The 9778-nt window shown below is 40.2% G+C and overlaps 1 pseudogene; it reads left to right on the forward strand.

Moving 5' to 3' along the window:
- LOC107572682 (gastrula zinc finger protein XlCGF57.1-like) overlaps nucleotides 1-7718 on the forward strand; it is a 22806-nt pseudogene extending 15088 nt beyond the window's left edge.
- Nucleotides 7719-9778: the final 2060 nt, after the last annotated feature.

The following is a 9778-nucleotide window of genomic DNA, read 5'->3' on the forward strand; positions in this document are numbered from 1 at the left end:
TACGCCTTCTTTCTTTGTGTAAACATTTGGGTGGTGTTATGCAAATCTTCCCACACAGTGACGTAGACATGTGGGGGCGTGTTAGAATGAGCCGTTTTAGGAGGGCGTGGACGAGTCTCAACTTTTATAAAGAATATCTCTTTGGGTTTGAGACTTTGGTCTTTGCAACTTAAGGGATCTTATCTATGCACAAACAGATTGTAACACTCCAAAGAGAAAGGAAAACTTGAAATTGCATCATATGACCCCTTTAAATGTAAACAGGTATGCACTGCTGTGCTACTACAGTTATTTTGAACAATGAACTTGTACAAAAAAGTTGTGCAGACCCTTCAGCAATTGGGGCATTTGAAAGTAAATTACTGTTAAATTGAAAATAAATAAAACATAGTCTTACATTAAAATAAAAATGTTACATTTAAATTAAACATAACATGTACTCTTAAAGTAAACAATGTGCTACAACAGGTATACTATGCACTGCTGTGCTCTTAGTATTTTACTTTCATTCATTCCATGTAGTTTCAAGCCAGTTCTATATCACCATTCTATATTAATGCGCTGCTTTAATTGATGCACACACACACACACACACACACACACACACACACACACCACTCGCACATAAACACAGTGAGAGGGAGAGAGGTCGGAGATTGCAGATCACAGAAACTTATTGTCAGTGCTGCCGAAGTAACTAAACAGCTTCTTTGTTTGTAGAGAGAGACGCACAGATGCAGGTAATTCACACACACAACTGTCATCTCTCTCTCGATGGATAATTCATTCAAATAAATGTGGTCTTACCGCACTATTTCATCTCTGTATCTGATTTGAAGCGGGGAGAATGCTAGAGCTAACAAGCCGTAACTGACGAAAATAACCGTAATTTTTACCCTTCCGGTTAAATATTGCGCTGCTAACATCATAAACAGCATTAAGTTGTCAATACTGGCAAATGACCATGGAATAAGTGGAATAATCAACGGCTTGCCGTGCATTAAAGGATTTGAGAAAAACTCAACTCCACCATCTAGTGGACTGTAAAGAAATTGATTTTGTTATTATACCAAATAGTATAATAAAAGATCGATACTTGGCATCCGTGTATCGATACAGTATTGCCGCGGAAAATATCGCGATACTATGCTGTATCGATTTTCGATACAGCATATCGAAATGCTGTACCCCCACCCCTAGTAATTTGCCTATTTTTCACCAGTAAAGAGTAGTTGTATCATGTCAATGACCTTTCCATTTGATTTCTGGTTCAGAATTATATGAAAAAGTGGGTTAATTTGTGTTTGTATGTTGTATGGTTCAGGAGTTATCAAAATCTGTGATTTTTTTGACACTCGCAATGACATCATTTCAAGATGGCCGCCAAACGAACCCCATGGGTCATTAGTTGACCTTGGAAACATCAAAGATTCTTAACTAGACACCATTAGGGTTACAAAAAAAAAAACGGTTACAAAAAACTGTCAAGCGGGTGAATGGAAACCAATTCTTCCTTCCCTACTAGGAACTTTTATTACAAATTGGAAAGGCACACACCGGTCAATATGAAGTCTAATGGATGAAATTCATATCAGAGCAAAAACCAAGCCATGAGGTCAAAGGAATAGCCTGCTGAGCTGAGAGACAGGATTGTGCTGAGACACAGATCTGGGGAAGACTACAAAACAAAATTCTGCTGCATTGAAGGTTCTCCAGTGCATGTGGCCACCGGAATCCTTATTAGAAGAAATTTGGATAAACCAGAACTTCCGAGAGCTGGCCTCCTGGCCAAACTGATCAATCGCTGGAGAAGGGCCTAGGCCCTAGGTTATAGTGGTGATGGTCACTCTAGTTGAACTCTATGATCACATAATCAACCCTCTGCATTGTGAGTAAATCACTCACATATGTGACTAAATGGTCACTCTGGGTGACTAAATGATGTGTAATATTAGCCAATGATTAATAAATTCTCAGATTTTACTCGCCAGTGTGTGAGTTGGAGGCCAAGTATAAGTTTAGCATAGATATATTTTTATTGGCCGAACACTCTGAGCGCTTCAGAGTTTCACTCTCCGTCAAGCGATCTGTGCTGTTTTTCAGTTAATCTCAATGGCTACGCAGCGCACCTGTATTTGACGTACTGTGAACTCTAGTCTATTGTAACGGCACACGACTCGTCGTCGCTTTGGTGAGAGCAGAGAGCGAGAGAGAGTCTTACATACATGCGCTACATGTAAATGATATTCTATGTTGTATTTTCCTGTCAAAATAACAGGAAATAGTTCCTTTGGATTTTTTCAGCTTTTAAGAACTGCCGGGTTTTCCCGTTAGTGGGCGGAACTAATGCGCAAACGATAATCTCATTGGCTGGTGCTCACCTATTATCGTCCCTGTTTTGATTTCAGCGAATCAGTCCGAGCGAACGCACACAGCCTGATTAATATTCATGAATCCAGCAGCTCGTTAATCCTTAGTGCGTTTTATATTGTTGTTGTTGTTCTTCTTCTTATTATTATTATTATCATCATCATCTTATTAGTATAATTGTTAGTTTTGAACTACAAGCTTTTTTTTGACAATTGGTTTACGAGTGTCCCTCTTGTACTTACACTGGTTCAGCAGGGAATTCACTGCACTGGTACTGTTCATGGCAACAGACTACCAGGTGTCAACTTGATGTCTGATGCTGAGCTGAAGAGAGCAGGACGTGGATCTTTTGAACAGAAGATGGCCATGGTTGGAGAAACAACTTTGCACGTTGTAAAGTGGTACGATAATCGCTCAGTGACCCTTCTCAGTGATTACGCTGGAGCCCACCCAGTCATCGAGGTTGACAGGTGGGATTGCAAGCAAAAGATGATCACCAAAGTCCCATGCCCTGCTGTGGTGAAAGAATACAAAAGGTATTCAACATGGGTGGGGTGGATCTCCTTGATTCACTGATTGCACTGTACAGGAACAAAATCAGATCAAAGAAGTGGTACCACCGGCTGGTGTTCCACTTACTGGATATGGTCATCGTGACTACCTGGCTGCTCTACCGAAGAGATTGTGAAGGCACTGGCATGAGGAAGAATGAGCATATGAAGCTGTATACCTTCAAGTCATACATCGCTTGAATGCCTTTGCAAAAGTGGAAAGAGCCTGGAGCGCAAGAAAGGTCGTCCCTGTTCCACAATTGCTGCCGAGTATGAGGAAAAGAGGAGAAAAGGACCCGCTGCTCCAATTCCAGTCCCTGATGTGCGCCTGGATGCCACAGCCCACTGGATGATTATGGCTGAAAAGAAGGGGAGCCAAGTGCTGGAAATGTGAGGTCCACCTCTGTTTTACATCCACCAGCAACTGCTTTCTGAGATTTCCCACAGAATAGGAAATCAGAGGAGAAGATCAAGAAGAGAAGCACTGATTCAAACAACAACCAATAAACCACATAAACAAACACACACACTAGGGCTCCAGACTGCAACCAAATGGTTGCATTTTGTGACCATTTTTTCTGCCGGTGCGAGTACATTCTGTGCCTGGTCGCACTGGCGCAACCACCACATTGTTCAGCTCGTGTTGCCATTTCTGTTGCATATGAGAAACATCAAACGGCAAACGAAACAAAAGCGTAACAGAATCCCGCTACTCGTTTTGAGCTGCGCAGCACGGACCGTTCATCAGCTTGGACTGCGACGCAAATAAACTTGTCCGAGCTCAGAAACGGCTTTACTCTGGAACCAACAATGATTTTGCGACACTGTTACAGCACAGCGCTGCGAGATCCAGTGAAAAACGTTCGAATTCGCCGCAGAATGAATAAAGGTTCCTGCGAGATCTAGTGATGCATTCAAATTCTTGTTATAAACCGATCATTCGACGCTGACGTAGAAAACCAGAAGCAGTAACACTAAATTAATCGAATCGAACATGCAGCTGCGCGCGCATTGTGGCAGAAAAACACTGGGACCAAGTGGAGGGAAGCGGGTAAAATCCACGGAATAAGAGGGAAAAAAATTTATTGTTGTGCCTTTGGATGTCAGAATCGGAATGCAAATAATTTTATATAATACTGTCGTCAAAGATGCCATTTGAAGCTAAACACAGACGTTTAAACCGACAGACTATGGATGAAACCTGCTATGATGACCCTACTTTACAGCATAAATTAAATTTAAACAATAGGTCTATATAATATTCACATATGGGACATATTGTATTAGCCCTACAGTTAAAGCATGAAATACTATTTAAACATAGAACATTTTACATAACATTTACCTATTTTAACTCACAATTCTGACTTTTTTTTTCTTGCAAATTCAAGTTTATCTCCTAGTTCGAACTTTATAACTTAATTCTACTCAACAATTGCTAGTTTGTCAATTCTGAGGAAAAAAATCCAGAAGTGTGGTATTATAAACTTGTGATTCTGAGCCGAATCACAAGTTTATAGAAAGAGAGAATGACTAGTTGATTTTTCTTACCAGAATTACCAGATATAATCTCGGAATTTAAAGAAAAAATAACTCTACAGTAGGCTACAGTACTAATTACTATACGCTCAAATGAGTTGATGTGTGTTTCTTATAGCAGTTAAAATGTAGTCATTTTCATTTTTAATTCAGTGATTTTAACTTTTAATTTAGTTATTTTCATGCTTTAAAGAGCCATTTTAGATTGTAATGTTCTAATGTCCTGCTATCTGTTCTGCAAACTATAAAGGTACCGCTGTAATAAAACCAGAAAGAAAGGCTGCATGGCTAGAAACTGTAAAAAAGTCAAATAATAGTATGTGAGACAGTGGTAATATCATTATGTTCCTATTGGTCAGTAGAAGAGCTTAGCGTAGCCTGACAGTTAGCCTGCTTTAGACCAGGTTAGTTTCCCAGCATAAGTTGCCACAGTGACTAAGCTTGATCTAGGCCTATGTTAAATTTGCTTTATGGAACCAAATCATTTGACAATGAGTCAGACTAACTGAAATAAGCCTGACTTATTTGGTTAACTTGTTTTATGAAACAGGCCTCGAGGCATTAAAAGTGATCATATTTTCTCCATTGCATCGTGTTGAATTCAATCGAAATTGGATCGCACTGCATCATAACAGGGGTGAATCGTATCGCATCGTATCGGTAGCTGCTTTATATGTATCTTTAATGTATCGTATCGTTGGCTATGCATCGAGATGCGTATCGTATCGGCCTGAGTCAAGAGACGCACATCCCTAGTCTATATAGTCAAAAGAGCTAATAGCATTGGAAGAAAGATGTAATTTAAAAAGTAAGTGTTAGATTCACTTTTAGATAGACTGTTTATTATCTCTATGCTATTAGTCATCAATTGGGAACTGTTGAGTCAACCCCTGTGGTGCGGACTAGCAGCAGCATGCAATAAAGCAGACACAGAAAGACAGTGTACAACCAAAGCATTTTCAAGTTTATTAAGAAAGATGGGTCATATTACAGATTCAGGAAATAATCATATACAGGATGTTCTGCACATCCAGTCAGTGTACTCAGAGGTCAAATATTACCCCATTTATTAAGAAATATAACAAGTAAGATGTGTGTGCTCCCGCTGTTGTATCGGTGTTCTCTATGTTGTCTATGTGTATCCATGATGTCCACATATCAAAAGGAATTTACACTAGTATGGTTCCTGTGCTAAGATGGGGCTAAAAAAAATCTGATTTAAGTACTATTTCTTTGCAAAACTGAGCATAGTTGACTCTATGACTGAGATAATAGGTAACTGCTTCTTCAGTAGTTTAGTTAGTTTAGGATCTAGCAAAAATGTTGCTGGCTCTGATGCTTTCAGATTGGCTTGGATGTCTGTTGCTTTGTACCATTAAGCTGGTGTTAATTTGTATTTGTCTTTTTCACTTTAGACATGATAGCACTGAAAGAGGAGAGTCAAGAAATGAATGAAGCAGAAGAGAAAGATCGGTGTAAGAAACTTGATTTCATGACTGCAGAAAAATCCACAAAGACTTCTTCAGGAAACAGAGCTCAAGAATGTCTTAAGACTCACTTGAGAGCTCACGTTGGAGAGAAGCTGTTCACATGTGATCAGTGTGGAAAGAATTTCAGAAGTAAAGTAAACCTTTATCATCACATGAGAATTCACTCAAGAGAGAACATATGTCATCAGTGTGAAAGGAGTTTCACAGACAAGAAACGGCTTAAGAATCACATCAAAATTCACATCGGAGAAAAGCCTAACATGTGCTATCACTGTGGAAAGAGTTGCGTAAACAAAACAGTCCTCATGGTTCACTTGAGAGTTCACACCGGAGAGAAGCCTTTCACCTGCCCTCAGTGTGGAAAGAGATTCACTCAAAAACAAAACATTAAAGTCCACATGAGAGTTCACACTGCAGAGAGACCTTTCACTTGCGCTCAGTGTGGAAAGAGTTTTGCTGAAAAACAAAACATGAAAGTCCATATGAGAGTTCACACCGGAGAGAAGCCTTTCACTTGCACTCAGTGTGGACACAGTTTTACATGTAATCAAAGCCTTAAAGGCCACATGAGAATTCACACCGGAGAGAAGCCTTTCACCTGCCCTCATTGTGGAAGGAGTTTTGCTAAAAAACACAACATGAAAGTCCACATGAGAGTTCACACTGGAGAGAAGCCTTTCACTTGCACTCAGTGTGGAAAGAGTTTAAAACAGTCCTCATGGTTCACTTGAGAGTTCACACCGGAGAGAAGCCTTTCACCTGCCCTCAGTGTGGAAAGAGATTCACTCAAAAACAAAACATTAAAGTCCACATGAGAGTTCACACTGCAGAGAGACCTTTCACTTGCGCTCAGTGTGGAAAGAGTTTTGCTGAAAAACAAAACATGAAAGTCCATATGAGAGTTCACACCGGAGAGAAGCCTTTCACTTGCACTCAGTGTGGACACAGTTTTACATGTAATCAAAGCCTTAAAGGCCACATGAGAATTCACACCGGAGAGAAGCCTTTCACCTGCCCTCATTGTGGAAGGAGTTTTGCTAAAAAACACAACATGAAAGTCCACATGAGAGTTCACACTGGAGAGAAGCCTTTCACTTGCACTCAGTGTGGGGACAGTTTTATAAGTAAAGAAAGCCTTAATTCCCACATGATAATTCACACCGGAGAGAAGCCTTTCACCTGCCCTCATTGTGGAAGGAGTTTTGCTAAAAAACACAACATGAAAGTCCACATGAGGGTTCACACTGGAGAGAGACCTTACATGTCGTCTTTGTGATGGGTGAAACTCTCCTCACACCAAAGGCCTGAAACATCATTGCAGTTGCTTTCGAGAATGAGTTTGCAAGTGTTCCTCAGTGTAGTAAGAGGGTTATAAGATAAAGCGTTTTTTTGTTGTTGTTAAATACATTTCTGTTGTTACTGGTAATGAAATCCCTTATTTTCATCTTTACAATAATACCAACATTGTGTAGTGTGAAAATTTAATTAGAATAGTGGCAGCAGCTTTTCACATCCTGCATAGAAGTTACAAGTTAACATGGGCATCAGTTAAACCGGCAAAACTTTAACCTCTGGAAGACCAACTCACAACCTCTGGCAGAGCCAGAAGGTGGCAGTGAACCCCATGTTACCCCATTGACATCTCATTTCACCTCTTTTTGAAATAGCTTTTTTTATCCCAGGGTGGAAATCCCATAAGCAATTTCATTTGATGAATCGGAATCAGAATGAGCTTTATTGGCAGGTATGTTTACACATACGAGGAATTTGTTTTAGTGACATTAGCTCCACAGTGCAACAGAATGGCAGTGACAAGACAAGACACAGATAATAAAAAGAATAATATACAAAATAGACAATGTGCAAAATAGCAAAAACACAATATAGACAATTTAGTATATACAGGTATGTTAGGTGCAAATTTGAAATGTAAACAAGTATGTGTGTTAAATAAAAAAAAAAGTATAATAGTGTTGTGTGTTCCACGTTTATTGTCAGGTGTTCATGAGATGGATTGCCTGAGGGGAGAAACTGTTCCTGTGTCTGGTCGTTCTGGTGCTCAGAGCTCTGTAGCGTCGACCAGATGGCAACAGTTCAAAGAGGGAGTGTGCTGGATGTGAGGGGTCCAGAGTGATTCTGCCAGCCCTTTTGCTCACTCTGGACGAGTACAGTTCTTGGAGAGAAGGGAGGGTTGTACCAATGATTCGCTCAGCAGTCCGGACTACCCTCTGAAGTCTTCTGAGGTCAGATTTGGTAGCTGAGCTGAACCAGAAAGTTATTGAAGTGCAGAGGACAGATTCAATGATGGCGGAGTAGAACTGTTTCAGCAGCTCTTGAGGCAGGTTGAACTTCCTCAGCTGGCGAAGGAAGTACAACCTCTGCTGGGCCTTTTTAGCAATGGAGTCAATGTGAGTGTCCCACTTCAGGTCTTGAGAGATTGTGGTGCCCAGGAACCTGAATGACTCCACTTCAGGTCGTTACAGTGCTGTCCATGATGGTGAGTGGGGAGAGTGCAGGGAGGTTTCTCCTGAAGTCCACGGTCATCTCCACTGTTTTGAGCGTGTTGAGCTCCAGGTTGTTAAGACTGCACCAGACAGCCAGCTCTTTAACCTCTGTACTGAAGTATTATTACTGAAGTATTATTTTGGGGGATCTGTAGCTTACTCAAGTTCAATTTAAACTGACTACACTGCAAAATCTGAACACTTAGTCCAAAAATGTCTGGGGTTACAAATGTAAGCATGGTTCCTTGAGAATGGGAATGAGAGTACTCCATCAGCGTGACTGCTGTGAGTAAAACACATGCTTCAGACACCAATCTTATTGGACAACAACAGTCCATGATGACAATACTGGTGTGCCTGTGACTAGGGTTGCCAACAGTCTCGTATTAGCCGGGATGTACCATATTTTGGGCCTAATTGATTTGTCCCGTACGTGACCTCCCTTGTCCCGTTTTTGACTGCTACGCTGATCTAACCCCCTGACTGATACAACAGCAGCAGTGCTGATCACTTGAGAATGATCACCGATACCTGTCATCATCCAGTCACAGCCCCCCTCACGCAGTTTACGTTAAGTAAATCAGAAACCGTGAACATAACTGTTCGAGGAAGGCTGCGCAATCCTCTGCCGGCTCGTCGCTCCCGCCTCACAGCAAGCGCCGCTCGCACTAACCCCAATTCCGTCCGTGTTTTGACTTCAGTAAATCAGTTTTGGTGAATACAAACTATGTGATTATTTTTCATGAGTCCAACATCCCGCCGCGCAAGAGTCGTGATCAGTAAGGGAAGTCGTCTTTCACTATTGTAATGTTGCTAAATGGAGAAAAACATTTTAAATTTAAGTAACTAATAGCATAATTCTTAACCTTGGACCTCATTCTTGAAACACAAAATGACCAATAAAAAGGTGTCAAGCACCAAAAGCAGCTCATATTAAATATATAAGCTGTCTTTAATTGACAAATACGCATTTTCAGGCATATATATATATATATATGAATGAAGAGTTTGGTTCCAAAACGCTATAAATCCATTATGATTAATTTGAGTAAAAATGTGTTTTAGCATCTTTAGGTTATAATAACATAAAAAATTCAAATCCAGATTTAGATTTTCAAAGATTTATTATAAAATGTTATAATTTTTTCCCCAAAATGCAATAAATCCATCGAATCAATATAAAAGTTATTTTTCATATTGAAAATGTTGAAAATACACAGCATAGTAAGTTGATCCACATATGACAGCCTCTGAACTTGGTCAATACTAATCTTATATGCAGGCACTGGACTAAAAATACATTCAATCAGTCATAGCTCCAAAA

This window comes from Sinocyclocheilus grahami, unplaced genomic scaffold, assembly GCF_001515645.1.
Source record: "Sinocyclocheilus grahami isolate Dianchi unplaced genomic scaffold, SAMN03320097.WGS_v1.1 scaffold1795.1, whole genome shotgun sequence".
NCBI lineage: Eukaryota > Metazoa > Chordata > Actinopteri > Cypriniformes > Cyprinidae > Sinocyclocheilus > Sinocyclocheilus grahami.